At 39.6% G+C, this 14,663-nt stretch overlaps 1 protein-coding gene across 6 annotated transcripts in view; it reads left to right on the forward strand.

Annotated features, from left to right (window-relative positions):
• znf536 (zinc finger protein 536) overlaps window positions 1-14,663 on the forward strand; it is a 178,305-nt gene that overhangs the window by 145,531 nt on the left and 18,111 nt on the right. The gene's annotated exons all lie outside the window — the stretch shown is intronic.

Raw genomic sequence — 14,663 nt, forward strand, 5'->3', positions numbered from 1 at the left:
AAAATCCATTTTCTTTTGTCCTATGAAAACCATTAGGTATGTTAGATAAACTATTCAACTTAAACTACTATATTGACTATTATCCTAACCTTAAATGAAAAGTAAACTCTTTAGATACAAATCAAATGTCAGTTTTTGCCCAGTTTATTTTTGCCTTCTCTACTTTATAAAATAATTAAAATCATAAAGCTGACATTGTTAAAATGGTATTTATCTAATTTCTTTAATTATTGCTTCCACAAAGCTATAAAAAGTAATATCTTAACCAGTCAAACTTTTAACCATGTCTAGTTAGAGGACAGAAGCATGATTTTACAGTATGTACAATCTGTGCTGAAAACACACTCCCTGATGAGCATCTATTTATGTATTTCACTATACAGACTTTGATCATGCACCTAATTAACAGAGGAATGCAAACCCCATCACAGAAGGGAAGAGAGAGAGAGAGAGAGAGATGGACAGATATAAGAGAGACTGAGAGGAAACATGTGCAGGTCATATCATGGGCTTTTCTTTCAGCCTCTTACTTTTGGCCTGCAATAGTATAGAGTGCAAAAAGGAAAAGAAGCGGGACCAGTTATCTTCCGATTTCTCCCCAAGCCCTGTGACGCGGCTAAGTGAGCCTCAACTGACCAGAAATGATTTGCCTCTGTCTGTTAAACACGTAATGGAGTCATTTAACTAGTCAAATTAGAAGCTGCAGAGATGCCGCATGCTTCATTACTGGGTTCCAATGGGCACCATTTTACATTTACGTCAGGAATGATTTCAGGGCAAATTAATGTTTTTATTGTCTTACACAAATACACCCCCCAAGTCATAAAAGAGCAGCTCCCCCTGCAGGTCACTCAATATAACTGACTGAAACTAAAGTGAGGGACGTGCAGAGGACAGTGTGGACAACAAGATCAACTCTCGGATACATGTGATATTGTTTTAATTAGTTGTTTCACTCTAATTTTTCACATAAGTTTTATCACTTTAAAAACAATATACACCCGACAGCATTAATTGATCACCACAATGAGTAACGTAATGGAAACCCAGTGTGCAGAGACGCAGTTTGATGTGGGGGACAGAGCTCTGGACCTTGTTAGAGGATTTGGACATTTGTGATTACAGACGAGACCCAGGCCTACTCTGCCCTGCCCCACAGTGTTGTTTGATGCGTGTGCAGTCCTGTTCAATATTTGTCTTCCTGTGTATGGAGGCAGGGTGGTGGGTGTTACCACAGAGTCATTTGTCCAGTACTGACACACTGTTTAAAATGGCTTTTGAGAGATTTTTTTTTTTTTTTTTTTCTTCTTTTGATTGTTTTTGACGTGTTATTTTGGTATGGTTTTGCTATGGACTTTATATGAACGAATACAAACATACCCAGACTGTTTATCTTCATCAAGAACAAAGCAGTTTTGTATATCAGAACTAGTTTCATTTTTCATAGCGTGTGCAGGTTGAGTAATAGTTTTCCTTCATCCATGTCGCAATGCTGAAAGAGCCGTAATGGAATTGTAATAAAACGGCTCTTTTTCTTCTGTCCGACTTACGTGATCGCCATCGCACTCCTCCATTCTGTCCGTCCATCTTCCGCCATCAGAGCAATTAGATATTGACACACATCGCACAACGTGACTGACACACAGAGCAATGGCTCTTTGTGGAAAAACAGAGGCTGGGAGAGAGAGGAAGAATAAAGAAAGGAAGACAGAGAGTGCCCCTCCTCACAGCCCCTGTTGTGCTTGACACTCTGTCGATATGGTTTCACCCAAACACTGCGTTTGATCCGCTCTCTGGCAGACTTTGAGGCAAAGAGCTGCTGTTTACTCTGTGATACACAGCTATACGCAAGTGTCATTTCTGCTGCGCTCGTATGTGTGTGTGTGTGTGTGTGTGTGTGTGTGTGTGTGCATGGCTCCCAGTGCTGCCCGGCTGTGATAACCCCAACGTGAACCTTTTTTTTTTTTCATCACTCCACTTTATAAGCCCTAACATTCACTCCTTATGCTTTTGCGTTTGCTCTTAAGATCTCTGCTACAAAGCTAACATGAGAGGATGATGTCCAGCATCTGATCAGAGACCCAATGCATTTATTGACTGAAATAAAGGAATAGCGTAGCATAGAGTGAGCTCAAGATTGTTGATTTACTTTATCACACAAGATTTACTGAATCACAATTATACAGAAGCGTGAAATGAATAAATATCCATTGTGACATAAATTATGGATATTATTTAGTTTCTTTAGTTGTTTAGTTCTTAAATGTATTTGCATTTTACAGCAGCCTTAGAATTAATTCAGTACTAATGTAATCTATATAGCGCTTGTAGCATTATCACTTATGTTCTTATTTAGGCACTTTCATGAATAATGCACAAAATCTACCCTGTAAAAAGTGTTGTTGTTTGTTTGTTTGTTGATTTATTTTGCTAATTTGCTTAACCTTCATTTATATTTAAAATTTATTTTAAAAATTTTATATGAGGTGTTTTTTTTTTTTTTTTATGAATTATTGCTATTATGATTGTTATTGTATTTTATTAATTTGTTTTAAAACGCTATTAATAAAACTTGGACTAGTATAAACAGCTGAACTATGATTTGTATGTATTTTTATTTTTATTTTTTACAATTAACATGTAATAAACATTGAAATTAAATAGAAATACAAAATTAAGAATAATCAGACCAAATTATAATTGTATTTATTTTATTTTATTGTGGTTAATGAAAAACTTATATTTCCTCCCAAAATGGCATGAAAATATTTGTGTGATTATCTTTGTTTTTTTAATGACTTGGTTAACAGACTTCAATGACTGAACTTGAAAAAATAAATTTATAATGAATGTTATATTATAAAAAATAAACAAACAAACAAAAAAATAAATAAATAATATACCAAAAATAGTGTATGAATGAATGGATGGACAGACAAACAAATAAATATGGGATTTGAAAATATTTATTATTTACTGATATTTACTATGAAATATTTTATTATTTATCATTCTATCACATGAAAATAGTCCGAATGATTAGTGCAAATGTTACTTCTTGAATTTCACAATTTTAGGGAATTTTTCAGTTTTTGTAATAGTAAAAAATAGATGTTTTTTGTATTAATTAAAATAAGCTAATATTTAAAGTTCTTTTTTTTTCTTTTTTTTCTTTTTTTACAAAGACTTTCATGACACTGATACTGTATGCTTGAATGGCATATTAAAATGATGAAGCTTTTATATAATATGAACTGGAAAGGGAAAGGTTTAGCCAAAATCACAATTTAAATTGGAGAGTGCAGGCATGTTTTATATATTTAAAATCAGCTTTTCTCATTGAATTTGTGTCTGTAGTATAAAAGGGGAAACTAAAGTGCACCATATTCATAGAAAGTGCCTTTAGCATTTCCCTCTTGTTCCTCTCTATTTCCCACTATTAAAAAACAGAAGGCAAACAACCCTCCATCTCTCTGTCTGCCTTTGTGTCATTATTTTCCCCTTTCTATCTTTCTTTTTTTTATGCTGTCTGCTATTTATTTATTGATCATCAGACTGGCTGGTTATCTTTGCATGTTGGGCAGTTATAGATGAATGCACAAAGCATTTCAATCTGAACAAGAGATCATTGTGCATTGTGGGTCCTCCCACGTTCTTTGGTCTTGTATTGTAGAAGGGGATGGGGGTCGAAATCAGAACAAACGCTGCCATTTCCTGTCATCCCCGAGCTCTGGCCATTGAGTGGCTGCGAAAACCAAACGTGGGAGTGTTACTGATAACATAAAAATATTATCCGTCTCCTGTTGTCGACCGCTATAATACCTTTGAGAATAGCCATTAGAGCAGTGACTATAGATCAGGTGATGATGTACAGTAAAGAGTGAGTTTATACCATGGGTCGACACATAACTGGGGCAAGGCTTTGATTTCGGACTCGATAAAGACACAAACAAACACTTGTCTCAGAGTTCTCAAGACTTCTCAGGTTCCTTGCTCTGTTTATCAGTGTGTTATCTGAAGCCCAGGTTAAGTATCATAAGCTGGCGGTGACCTGTTTATAACGCTGCTTTTATGTCTTTACCATTTCATGGAGTGTAAATATGAACATGTTGTGGAGTGTCACACTATCCCATGATATTTAATATATTGATAGAGTAGACGCATAATCAAGGGAGAAAAAATAAAAACAGAACAGTTGTAACATATCATGAGTCTTTTAAAAGGCACCATACAATGCAGACATACAAATTGTGTTACAGAATTGTAAGAGTTTCGTTTTGGTGCGTTCGAGGAAGTGCTGTCCACTATCTGAGCTTGTGGTGTGCTGTTAACCTGAAGTCTCTGACAGATTGTGTGGTGGAGAGCCATGTCAGCAGGAAGGGTTACAGCCTGGACACAGCAACACATCCAGAAGGTTCTCCACAGGACTCTGACGGACCGCAAATGCTGGAATAGCTTTCCAGGGTTCCAGTGGACCTCAGAGATCAAACGAAGCAGCGGGAGTGTGAGAGAACGAGGGAGAGAGAGAGAAAGAGCGGGTTGTTTGGGGGGGGGGGGGGGGGGGGTAGACGGGATCGTGAAAGACTGCGAGACTGGGAGAGAGATACAGGGGTAATAACATTTCCCCGACAGGGGTGCAGAGTGATACTCTGAGTTTTCTCTCTCATCCATTCGCTGCTGGTGGGTGGATCCGGGGCCAAACCCAACGGTTCCCACAATCCAGCTTTCTGAAAAGATTCATAATTACTCTTAAGAAGGTAATAGTGTCAAATGAATGCCTGTAGGAACAAAGGATCTTATTATGCTTGCTTGTCAGTGTGTATTTGTGGGTGCGTGTGAACGTCCGTGTGTATATATCGGTCATCTGTTGCTATTTTGTCTTGAAGAATAGCATGCAGTAGATGATGGGAAAGGGAAAGGAAATACAGTGTAGTTTTACCCGGCCATCAAAGACCTCTTGTGTTTATTTGGGGTCTGTGTGTTGGTCTTACAATAGTTTTTAACATTTTTTTCCCCCTTTGTAGTCCAGCAGAGTTCACAATGACTGCGCTAGAGTCTCTCTCTCTCTCACACACACACACAAACACACACACACACGTCTGAGAGTCCAGAGAAGTCTTCTTATTGGAAAATCTTTCAATAAATCAATGTGACTTTAAACACATTTCCCCCGTGACACCCCTGACCTGATAAGAACTCCGCTAATCTCTTTTGAGGCTGTCAGAGTGCTTTGAACAAAATCTAGTTCGCATCTATCAGCAAGGTTATTTGTCAATGACTTATAATCCTAGGTAAATTTCACTGGTTTTATATTAGAGGCGGCTAAGGGTTCTCATGTCTGAAGTTTCTCAGGCTTGGGAAAAAGGAGGAGACCAAAGTGGAACAAAAAGAATGTTATGGATCGGCCTGCCAAAAAACAATGCGAGCGGAGAAAAGTGAGGAAAAGCAGATAATTGTTGCAATTGTACTGCAATGTTAAACAGAAAGGACCTTTATTCGCTCGCCGTTTTGGCTTATTTTACTTGATACAGTTGTATTAGTATTAGTATTAGTATTTACGTATTTGCCATTACTGTTTTCACGTGCACTCAGAAATGATTTGGCTCTTGAGAAAATGCGTGGCGTATCGTTCAAGCGAAGGCAGGGAGAACCGAGGCCTACTGGGTACTTTATGAAGTCTCAATTAGACAAGTACACAGAGTAATGATTCTCAAAAGCGCTTTGTCCAGCACATGGCGTATTAGATGCTGTCAATGCTTATTAGACCTGCCTCCCGAACTTCATAAACAGCATTCTCGGATGAATTATTAATAACACATTTGAGAGACTTACTGTTCCTTGACTGCCCATGGAAGCAGCTATTTAGGTCGAAATAGACTGAAAAGCATTTGTAATTGATAAAATTGCCATATCTAAACAGAAGAGGTCTTTAAGAGTGTGAAGTGGATTTCGAGAAGCGAAAGTGCTGTTTCCCCCCCCCCCCCCCTCTGCTATTGTCTGCATAAATAGTCATATTCTTGTTTCCATGGATAAATGCTTTCATATCTGCCAACTCATGTTTGGTCTTTACAGAGAACGTTAGATCTTCTGTTGTTTACAGGTTGTGTCAAAAACTAAAAAGCCTTGCCTTAAGTGCTTACACTGCACATAAATAGTTTGACATTTCATATTCAACAGCGCTTTACTTGTGCTAGTAAATAAATAAAAGGTAAACAATGGCTTCGTTTCTGGTGCGCATATAACCCTGGATCTCGATACACTCGTGCTCTGTGTTTAATGATCTCAGGTGTATTTTCGCATTGAATTCCCATGATTATATATCTATTAGATGGAGCCTATTAAATAATACCAGGCTTTTTATGTCATTCATGTTTGTTTCTTCTAATGGCATCATTAGGTTGGCATGATTAGGCACTTGTGTGTGACGGAAACACATTACTGTTTATTAAAGACATGAGTGGTCTGTTGAAACCGACACGTTGACACTTCTCACTGTTAGCCTTTGTGAGGTGTGCATGGCTTTCTTTAACATAAATCTGGCTCTTGATTCAAGTAGATACTCTAAACACAACAAAAGCAGAGTTCAGAGCCCAAGGCTTGGCCACACCAAGAATCAACAGATGTTAGAAAAATGAATTACTGATGTTTTATTAGTTAATCATTTGCATTACAGTCATTTATAGTTAGTATTCCTACAAGACCATTCTTCATAGTTGTTACTAACCATATAAATCCATAAATTCTATGTAGAAGATTTATGTAGCACTGGGCGAAAGCATGTGGACGCCCTCTTTAAATGAACATGTTTGGTTGTTTCAGCTCCACTCATTACTAGCAGGTGCACAGAATCCAGGATACAGCCATGCAATCTCCTCTGACAAACAGACTCCCTTTGGGGAAAAGTCTGGTGTGAAAGAACTTGATTTGCCTGCACAAAGCATGAATCCCATTGAACGCCATCAGAATGAATTGGAACGGCAACTGCACGCGATTGCACCTGACGTCACTAGGTCTGAATGGGAGCAAATCCCAGTTTCCATGTTCCAGCATGTAGGGGAAAGCTGTGAAAGTAGAGTGTAGGACGAATGACCAACTCATTAAGGCTTAATTATTGGACGAGCACAAATCGGCATATTAGAATGATTTCTAAAGGATCACTTGACACTGAAACCTTGATCATAAGAGACATTAAATAAATCTTACTGACTCTAAACTTTAAAACGGTATTGTGTGTGGATGTATGTATAGATATGTATGTATTATATGGGCCTCTCTATACTGTAGAACATAAAAAAAGGCTTGCTTTTTGAAGGACATTGTGATTGCCAAATAGGAAGAACATGATGGTTTAATTAAAAACACCTTGACTTGAAAGCAAACAAACACTTAAAAACTAAAAAAAGGACTGTAGTTAATTAAAGCAATCCCTCGGCTCACAAATTCTTACACGCTCCTCTCACACACATACACACAAAGGTAGGCTTTTCCAACACCAAACCAGCTCTCTTTAACAGGGGAAACGGCTTTCAGCAATTCCACAATCCCTCAATCAAACTCCCATATTTTACAATCACCTGAGAGTAGGAGCTCTCATCTGTGTGACAGTGAGGCTGCAAATCTTGCGCTCCTAAATCTCTCTCTGTTTAGCTCGCACTCTTGCTTTGCTCTTCTCAATCCGAGCGCTCACCTCTTGGCCTCGCTGAAGAAACATCTGCGTGCTGTGTGGGGCAGAGGGGCTGTTTTGGCCGCCGTTCGTGCACACATGCAGAAAAATAGAAATGTAAATAAGAGCAGATTCATAAATACTGCTGTCTTAATTGAGACCCAGTAAGAGTAACTAGCAGATGTTAGAGCAGGAACTGTTGAATCATCAGAGACCGGTGGGGAAGCAGGCAAAATCATATTTATAAAAAAAAAAAAAGAGAACACTCAGCCAGGTGCTGGTTATTTTCCCGCACTGCAATCCATGAAATGTGCCGCACATGCATGCATGTGTGTGTCACGTATGGATTAGGAGCCGTTTCCTTCCTCTAAAAACAAACAAAAAAGGCCTGCAAATGTGGAGAAAAATAGAAGTGACTCCGGAGCTGCCTGGAGTCACAACTGCGACGTGTGTGCGAGAATAAAGAGCTGTTAAGACAGAACTATCAGCGCTTAAGCTGCGACACACTCTCGCTCTCTCATCTCCGTCCAAACTCCAAAATGAACACAGGGAGACGCAAACCTACTTTCTATCACATGTCAGAAGCAGCAAAAGCCTGTCAGCCTACATTCCCACTTAAAACATCCGAATCTCTCTCTCTTTTCTTCTCTTACGAGAGACTGTTGCTTGATCTGAGGAGAGTTTGTAGTAGCTGCTCGCTTGTGTGGGACCGCTCTCATGATTTCCTTCCCCCCTGGAAAACGCGGTGTGTGGATGTCAGGCTCCCTCTGATAGCTGCTGTGTTGGGACTGCTGGGAAACCAGAGAGAAGGTGGCACTGACAGGTCCCGCCGAGCAGGATAAAAGGACTTGTTCTGTTTCTACATTCTCTCCCTCGCTCGTTCTCTCCCTTTCTCTTTTCATTCTCTCTATTTCACAACATATGAAGTGACTGACAGCGTGGCACTAAAGGGACCTCGTCTGGAGCTGTCTGACTGACTCAGACGCAGCGTTCGGCGGTGCGTTCCCTCGGCTGAACGGTGCGACGTCGCACAAAATTAGTAAGCGAGAGCTGTGCGGTGCGCGATGCTTGCGCGAATAATAGTGCCGCTAGCTCCAGGGACCCCCGACTCTTCTAGATTAGGACTCACAATTAATACAACACATACTCAAAACAGAGAGAGATAGAGAGAGGCCTGCTGAACACAATCCTATAGGAACAACTTAGACACTGAATGTTTATGAATGAGGCTGTGTCTGTTGGTCTCCTTTGTGATGAGCTTAAGTTTTTTTCATTTTCTTACTGCACATAAAATGATCTGTTTGTTTCCTGTTACTCATTGTTTTTGTGTATGCCATGTAGGAAGTGGTTGCAACAAAAGCAAAACTTAGCATTCATGTGTAGGTCTGGGTCGTGCGAAATTCTGAACTGAACAATTGGCTGCCCTCAAATTCATCGTTCATGTCGTTTTTAATTGAAATGGCCACGCCCCACAGACAATTCAATCAACTGAATTTACTGAATTATAATTTTTAATTATTTTGAGAAGTGAAGTATTGTTCCATCCTAGTTGAAAGTTATATTTATTTGTTTTACATTTATATTTTTTTAAATAAATAATTGCATAATATTATATTTAGTTTAAATAATCTTTCAAATTAAATTAAATAAAAAAATTTAATTTACGCGTTTAGCAGACACCTTTATCCAGTGTATTCAGGCTATCAATTTTTACCTATCATGTGTTCCCGGGGAATCGAACCCACAACCTTGCGCTTGATAGCTTGATGCTCTACCAATCAAGCTACAGAAACACAAATTAATAGATTATATCTATCTAGGTCTGAAAACTTTTTCAAAACATTTTCAAAATTTGTCTTGAACTTTGCTTTTCCCTTTAAACATTGCAATCATATGAATTTATTTGAATTTGGTTTAATTTAAATTCCTTACTTTCAAAATCACAGTGTAGCTTCATTCTGCAGTCGAGTTTGCAACCTCGATCCAAATCGGGGAATTAAAATTTACATTTTCTAAATATTTTACATTTTCAATTCTACTGAAATGGCACACAAACCTTATGCAGCGAGTGTGTGTGTGTGTGGCCTATTTAAGCAAGCCCTGCACAATAAAAAGCATGATTCATTCTCCAGTCGTCCCGATGAACAAAAAATGACCTCACGTCTTCCTGTTGTCAAACAAAAGATTCTTTTTTAAAAACGCACGAGAGGGGGGGTCGGAGATGAAGCAAAGAATTTAAAACAAATCTCATCAGAGGGAAATGTGAGGCGCACACATTTAAGAGAAACAGACAATGACAACTTTTACCAGCAGCCCTGCCTCGACCTTGTTAGTGAGGCTCTCTGGTAATCTGCGCTTAATGATTTTTCTCTTTTCTCCCTCGCCCTCCCCTCACCTCTCCCTCATTCTTCCTCCTTTCTCTCTTTTACATTAGACCACAGCTTGAGCTTGAACCGCAGAGTGTCACAGTCATTTAAGACGCAGCCCTAACGTTTTTTTCCTCCTCACATTCCGACGCCATTATGTTACATTGTTGCAGAATAAAGAGCTGTATTATGTTCCAGCAGTAAAGGGCACAAGTGGACTGAGTTTTTATCTGCTGAACGAATCAATCAGGATTATGTCAGTTGAAAAGAATCACAGACAGCAGTCGCCAGCGGACGAGGCCCGAGTGTGTGCGCGTTTTCGGAGGGCTACGTAAATATACGTACGGGAAGAACGCATTTGGTATTGAATACTAGCGGCTGTTGAGTGAAGTGTCATTCCTGCTACAAGAGCGCTGTTTTATTTTACACTGTTCTCTAACAGTCAGAGGATTGCGAGGACGGCTAATTATCATTTCAGCAGAAATGATTAGGAGATCAAATGGAGATCGAATGCCATTTCCTTCCATTAATGCGGGGGGGGGGTTTAGTGCGGCTGTCATGCCGTGGCCATCGCCGGGCCTGTGGGAAAAAGACTGAGGGAAGAATGGGGCGAGGCTTAAACCAGGGCGGGGCCTGGCCGACGGGAATATTCATAACAACAGTGCACAGAAACACAGAGATGACCTCTGGAGAGACCGAAAGATCGGAAGAAACATTCAAATCTGCTTGGGTGCTGGATAAAGCGCTCGTATCTGATCCTAAAACACGTCTTTTCATTTATTTAGCCGAGTTTTCTGCATTCAGTATGCCTCACGTGCCAGGGGCGGAGGTCGTGGCCCGATGGTCGCCCCCTCACAACCTGTTAGTGAATGAGCACACGAGTGAGCAGGCATGAAAAGACCACAGTGAAGTCGGACAAATTGCTCCTGAATCTGAATCCCTGTTAGCAGCACCGAACGAGCAAAGAGAGAGTGGTCAAATTTTAGACGTTGTTTAAATATCCTCTCTTCGCTTTGCTCGAAATGGATGATGGAAAAGTGCTGCATAGCCATTTGTATTGTATTTATGTATTGCAAAAAAAGGTAATAGATCAAGCACATTCCATTATCCCCTTATAAGATCATTAGCAAATATAATTAGATATGAAAAGAAAGTAATTTGGGTTAGAGAGGGAGAAAAGCGCTATCAGGCACAGAAGACAGATTGCAACATCAGTGTTTGGCTTTAAATTGCTCAGTGGAGGTAGTATCAGTGTGAGAATCTCTGCCCCAGAAATAGACTGAGTCAGAGAGCAAGACACATCCACATCCACATCCCCAGCCCTCCGTTTTCTCCGGAATTGAGAGCTATTGCCTCGTTTCCTTTTCTTGAGAGTCTGGTTTGCGTGTGGATGTTTCTCTCGTTCTGGTTAATACGTGCAAGACAAACAGATCTGGTGTCGTTCTCTATCATCTGAGGCAGGTTTACTCGCTGCCTAGTCATCCGGCGGGGTAACAAACACACTGTTTGTTTTACCTTCACAGTCGGCCTTTCCTCGCGGTGCATTTTAACATGAAAAAAGCCGAGGACTTTTTCAAGTGTGCCACATGCACGAGGTGGCCTGCTTCTATGTGCTCCGCCGTATACTTAGCTAAAGGCAATCTGAACCCACACAAGCAACGAAACGTTCAATTCTGCCGTTTCCTCCAGAAACATTGGGCTTCTTTTACGCTTTGAGGGGAGAGGAGGGGGTGGTGTGCGAGGATTCTTCTAGTCTTTGTGAATCGCTACAAATGGTATTCATAAACATCCTGTATTCATTAAAACCTTCTAAAAATATGAGTTGGGTGCACTTCCTTGCGTTCGGCCCGCTTATATGTGTGTGTATTCGCACGCTGACTCGTATTTACATATTTATAAATACTGGGCTGTACAATGAGGTCTACCTTTGCCAAAAACAACTCTTTTCCAGCAGCACCGGATGCCTGGGAGAGAACAAAGCCACCCTCCGTGGCAGAATGTGCAGTGTGTGTTGTGTTTGTGCTCAGCAGAACCACATCACTTACATCTAGACTTCATTCATTTCGAAAAACAGCTCCCAAAAACAGCCGAACTCAAGTTTTCTTTTAAACAGAGGATATTGCGAATGGGCTAAGCACTTAGTAGCTACTTAATGTGGTAAAAGTATCAGTCAAGAGGCCACGTGCAAAAGAAATGTTCCCTACTCCTTTCCATAATGCATGTTCTGCCTTACCTGATTGCTTAAACATGTATTCAATAGTTCAGAAATTCATATCCTCGTATTTTCCTCCAATTAAATGACCCCTGTTCTCAGGAAACCTAAAACGAGCGGGCCTTTGAAACACAAATATACACTAAGTAGATTTCATGGTAAAAATAGAATACCTGAGGGAGGTCAGGGTATAAAGCGGCCCAGTGTTTTAGATGGGAGCGCTCTTCGCCTTAACTCTGTGGTCCGGGAATAATAAGCAGCAGTTAGGAAATGTCAGGACTTTGACTCCAGACAGCCCCTCTTTTCCCCAAGTGTGCTGGCCCTTGTTAACTGAGCTCGCTTCCAGCCTTGTGCTGTGCTATTGTTCTGTCTGCCTTTTCATTTAGCCGTTCTGTTAAGCATGACACATGTATTAACATAAGATGGATCCTGGAGCTATGTGTCCTCTTACCATATGTCTTGTATTACTTTCCAGGGCCCTCTCTTGTCTTACAGCGAGCGTGTATTATCAGAGTTGAGCAGTAGAGGGCGCCACATTCTCTTGCTTCTGATTCAATGCAGGACAGCGGTTCGTTTTCACTAGCGTTTTAAACGGAGTAACTTCATTAAGTTATAATATTGATCATGCAAAAATAATTGAACCTAAAGTCAAAGAAAACGAATGCTTGGATATCAAAGGCTCATGATTCAACCAGAGAGAAAACAGACCGATAACAACATAATGTGACAGGCCAGAGTATGATGAAGATTTCTAGGGTGTTGAAATAATTAAGCAATCACTCCACATGCAGACAGGGAGACTTCAAAATTGATCAGAACAGAAGGAGAAAAAAAGCTGTGAAGATCATAAAGTTGGTGTGCTAGTCTCCAGATCACAGTGGCAGTTGTTTGGGGAAAAGAAATGGCGTCCTTAAATAATAACATTCCAGGTGGCTTAGTTAATGAAGAGTGAAAATCAAATATGGGGCGGAATCTGTAACTCATTACCAGAACTTTCTTTAAGAGGGAGTCACGAAGAGCACTGGCCCCTGGGAGACCAAGCGCTTTTAAAACTCGAGAATGTAATTTATTATCATTATGGTTATGATTATCTTAATTTCCTCACGGACACACAAAAAATGCCATCAGCCAGCTGTATAGCTGTGACCGCAGTATAGTCTTTAAAACACTGCCAATCACTTCTGATTTGATAAATAACAGCCACTTTATCTGTGGATTAACATGAAATATCAGCAGGTTAAAGGAAAATGACATTGAGTAACAAGATCTTATTTTCAGCATGAATTCGGGTGGATTGCGTATTCGGCGGCTTATACTGCCATCTCCTGGACAAACTGTGCACTGCATCCTTCAGTCTGAGCAGTTGAAAGAAACCATTGGTTTGATTAGCTTATTCTGGCAAGTCTGGTATTCATTTTAAAGACGCACTTCATTTTTTTAAGCATGAATAAATTAATAGTACATTTTAAAATGTTCAAATATAAGTTTTAATGGTGTATGCATAAGATGGAGACTCCAGACACAATAGTAAAAGCTGTTTTATTTTATTGGGAGCAGTCAAATCTTCAGATAACCCGTTTTATTGGGCCCTTTTTTTTATTTGTGAAATAAATTCATTATGGGGAGGTATTCCTGAAATGGCATCAGTAACAGAAAATGTTTTAGCCACACTTGCTATCAGTATAAATTCAAGATGACCGTAAAATCCAATTCAAATAGTAGATCAGTGGCATTTGTGAAAAAAAACAAAAAACAAAAAACATGCATTTGAGAATGCAAGAGTGGTTAATTATTTTTCTTAATCTCTTTCAGCAATTTCAGAAGCGTCTGACATCTGAGTGGAAAGTGTGTCTGTTAAAGAAGTGCACGCCTCAGATGTGCGCATAATGCAAAGCGAGTGGGCGTCAGCGTTATTGCTCTTTGGCAAATCTAAATGACGATGTTTTATTCCATTATTAGCGGGGAACTGACTCCTCGTTTCATTTCCATAACATTTCTTGCGAGAGCACACTCAAATAAATGCATGTTTTAATTTCATTTTGTCATTTTCATAGAGGCACTTTAAAAAAGAACACGACTCGGAAATGCACTCTGTAGATTTTATTGCCAAATAATTTTCTTAGGGGTTGTAGAGGGAATTAAACAACATTCATATTATTTAGTTCAAACGGCGATAGCACATAAATAGAGGGGGGAAAAAAGCAGTAAGCATTTTCGCCGGATTCAAACTTCAGCAGTAATTGCACAAGTGCAGTGTTCAGAGAGTTATTGTCTTTATATTAGAAGACTTTATATATTTATATCTTTATATTAGAGCTGGAAGAATCTAAAAGTATTCAAATTACCCTCCTCCAATATCTAACGTTTTATCTAATAATTCACAAGATGTGTTTTCTTTAGTGCCATTAGCTGTACATATGAA

The sequence above is a fragment of the Carassius gibelio genome, chromosome B7 (genome assembly GCF_023724105.1).
Source record: "Carassius gibelio isolate Cgi1373 ecotype wild population from Czech Republic chromosome B7, carGib1.2-hapl.c, whole genome shotgun sequence".
Lineage (NCBI taxonomy): Eukaryota > Metazoa > Chordata > Actinopteri > Cypriniformes > Cyprinidae > Carassius > Carassius gibelio.